This window comes from Manis pentadactyla, chromosome 9 (genome assembly GCF_030020395.1).
Source record: "Manis pentadactyla isolate mManPen7 chromosome 9, mManPen7.hap1, whole genome shotgun sequence".
In the NCBI taxonomy this organism is placed as follows: Eukaryota; Metazoa; Chordata; class Mammalia; order Pholidota; family Manidae; genus Manis; species Manis pentadactyla.
The window spans coordinates 61,382,931-61,386,704 of NC_080027.1; the positions used below are offsets into that span (position 1 = coordinate 61,382,931).

The following is a 3,774-nucleotide window of genomic DNA, read 5'->3' on the forward strand; positions in this document are numbered from 1 at the left end:
TAGTTCATTTGATTATCAGTTCAATTAACCACCATTAATTGATGCCCCCCATCTACTAAAGGTTGTTCTAGAAGTTGGAGATACTTGCATATCAAAGAACCCCCATTCTGGGAAATGAGACAGATAAACAAAAAGAATATTTTATTTGAGGTATATACCAAGTATTGGGGAAGTTCAGAAGAAAGACAATCAAATCTTTGTGTGGGAAGATAGCCTGGAGGTCATTAACGCTTTCTACAAAAAGATGTCATTGAAGCTGACACTTGAAAGGTTGAGAAACAACTTTTCCAGGATTATTTAATGAGCTCTTAAGTTTAGAGTCACCTTCTGAGATATAAAATATGCAAGGGCTAGAATAGCATGCACTAGATTTAGCAATACAGAGGTGAGTCTGCTCTGTGAGAGAGTTTGATACAGCACTGGGGCTGAAGCTTAATTGCAATTGGTTGATGTAGGAAAGATACATGTAACTTGTTTTGAAAGACTGGTTTGTTTTCCGAACATTTTGTCGGGATAGTTTTCAAACATACAGCAACAGCACAGCCAAAAGCATTTTACAGTAAATATCTGTGTATACCTCCCCTCTACCCACGCTCTGCCATCAACACTACCATTTTTACCTTATCACATAGCTATGCACCCCTCTGTCCAACTATCAATCGATCCCACTTTTCAAAGGATTTAAAAGTACACCAGTATACTTCCCTGAATACTTCCACATACCTATCATAAAATAGAGGTCAATATTTGCTTACAGAGTTTTTCCTTTGATACATAATTTACATACATAAAATTCACCAGTACCACGTATGTATTCCCTGACTTTTGACAAATGCACACACCTGTGTATTTCAAACCCCTGTTAATACATAGAACATGACCACTGCCTTAGAAAATTTTCTCCTGTCCCTTCCCAATCACTCAACCCCAAACCCTAGGAGGCAAAATCCATTCTGATTTTATACCTCCTTCGATATTAGTTTGCCCTGTTTCAGAATTTCATATAAATATAATCAGATAGTATTGTCTTTTTTTGTAAGTCTTCTGCAATAGTTAATTTTATATGTCAACTTGGCTAGGGTATCGTACCCAGTTATTTAATCAAATACCAATCTGGGTGTTGCTATGAAGATATTTTGGAGGTGGGACTGACTTTCAGTAAAGGTGATTACCTTTGATGATGTAAGAGGGGCCACATCCAATCAGCTGAAGGCCTGAGGAACAAAAACAGGTTTACTGAAGAAGACTCTCTGCCTCTAGCTCCTGCTAGAGGTCCCAGTGTGCTAACCTGCTCTGCAGATTTTGGCTTTGCCAGCCCCCACAATTGCATAAGCCAATTCTTAAAATAAATCTCTTTACATATGTGTGTATATATATTGGTTCTGGTTCTGTTTCTCTGGAGAAGCTGATTGACAAAGATGTATTCACTTACCATAATATTTTTGAGATTCCTCTATATTGTTGCATGTATATTGTTAAGTAGTATTCCATTGTATGAATCTATCATAGTTTGTTTATTCATTTTCCTGTTTATGGACTCCTGGATTATTTTCATGGTTTGGCTAGTTATGAACAGAGCTGCTATAAACAATCTTCCGGAGGGCATTTTGTGAACATGTTTCAATTTATCTTGGGGAATCATCTTGGAGTAGAGTTGCTGGGTCATAGAATGAATATATATTCAATTTTATAAAAAATGATCAGATCTATTTTTTGCCCAAAATGATTCTATCATTTTATATTCCCTCCAGAATGTATGAGAGTTCTGTTTACTCTACATCCTCACCAACATATGGTGTAGTCAGTCTTGTAGATAATTAATGGTATCTAATTATTGGTTAATTTGCATTTCCCTAATGAACCACTCCTTTTTGTGCCTACTGGCCATTCATATATCCTCTTCTATGATATATCTGTTCAAAGCCCCTGTTCATTCCTCTTCTGTTCTTTGTATCATCCTTGATATCAGCCCCTTGCCAGATATGTATCTTGAGACAACTCTTTCCCAGCCTAGATTGGCTTTCATTAATACATCATTAGTTAGTGATAAAATCATTATCTGCTACTGGGAGATCATTAACAAGGATAGACCACTGGTTTGAAGGTAAGACTGCAAAGTATGTTCTTTCTTGAAAAACATTAACTGCTTTCCCTCTGAATTCTGTGGTTTTATTGTTCAAGGTGAGTTACACTGTGAATTATATTGTGTAGCCCTGATTAGTCCTTATTGGGTCCACATTTGCAGAACATATAATTTCTCAGTGGTTAGCTGAAATTGATCTCTCTTTTTGAAGTCAGGTCAGCGTTTTAGTCTGTTATTTGCCATCAATTTTCATGGGTTGTATTTTCTTACATAAAATATTCTGATCATTTGTTTATTGCTTCTATGTCCTATTTCTGCAGCAGAATAGAAACTTCCAGCCAACATCTCTGTGAAAATTATTGTGCCAAAGGAAATGGCAAAGATCCAGTATGTATACACAACGAAGAATAAAAATATGCTCTTTCAATCTTACCTTGATCATGCCCACATTACTCTAATAATGAAAATACTTAGAAAATGATTTCATTTCTCTATATTAGAAATATAAAGAGCATTCAATATACTTTGAGTAGTACACTCATAATCAATTTTGTAAGTTTACTTTTGCCCTTCACTTCTCTTTCCCAGCTACAGCAAGGAATTCTTTTTGAGAAAACCATCTGCTCATCTCACATATTAAAACCTCCATGAAATGAGTGGATTCAGAAGGAGATGTCATCAGCAATACAGACACGGCTCAGTTTTTTCTCGTATGAGAACTCAAGACCATCCCTACCATTTCCATCAGCAATGCATGTCATTTCTCAAGAGTTATTTTTCTTCTTAAGGCACATCAAGAGATTAAACTGTATAGGAGGGAGAAAAAAGCACAACTTTCTCATTTTTACGTATTTTTAAGAACCAGCAACTTATCAATTCCTTGATTAAACCTAAAATGACAGAAAACTCTGGTTTCTTCACTTATCTTTTTTGGCACTTACTGAAATGATTCAGACCTTGACCTTCCCACCAATTGGAAATCAATACACTGGCTAATGTAGCCCCAATTTAAAGCACCTAACTACTTAGAGAAATTTTGAAAGATGAGTTACAAAACCTACTTTATTGGAAGTGTTGATCTGAAGCTTTTGCTTGAAGTACTAAAAAGTACTGAGGAATTTTGTGGGAGTGGGTAATTAAAAATAGTAGACTCTAGCTAGACAAGTACCAACCTAGAGCTATGGAACAGACAGGTTTAGAGAGATTGTTATGACTTGATTCACTTGGACTGGGTCCCCTCAGTCTGGCTGACCATGCCCTTACCACCATGCTAGACTGCATTTCAGTAATCACTAACTTGCTGGGAGCTTTCAATTTGCCAGGCAGTATTGTAAGCATGAGTCAGCTAATATACTTAAAACCATCTTATGAGGCAGGTACTATTATGATGCTTGTTTTATAGATGATATAACTGAAAGGAGAGAGATTAAATGATTTGTCCAATATAATCCAGTGACTAAGGAACAGGTGGGATTCAACTGATCTGAGGTTTAGAAATAACTCTGCAATAAGGGCCTGAGCTCTCCACCTCTGTGTTGTGTGAATGTGGGTAGATTGTTTATGAGATAATCAAAGCAGAAATCATGGTGGCCTGAACTAAAAGAGTGATAGTGGAAATACAGGATATAAAGCAAGGCACAGTAAGGAAGTGGATTTTATGGGATTCTAGGTGATTACTGAAAGACTGGTGG

At 36.5% G+C, this 3,774-nt stretch overlaps 1 long non-coding RNA gene across 1 annotated transcript; it reads left to right on the top strand.

The window, feature by feature from the left end:
• Positions 1-2,086: 2,086 nt before the first annotated feature.
• LOC118936001 (uncharacterized) lies at positions 2,087-2,882 on the top strand. The gene is made up of 2 exons (XR_005034084.2): positions 2,087-2,470; positions 2,672-2,882. It is a non-coding gene; the product is annotated as an uncharacterized LOC118936001 (long non-coding RNA).
• Positions 2,883-3,774: the final 892 nt, after the last annotated feature.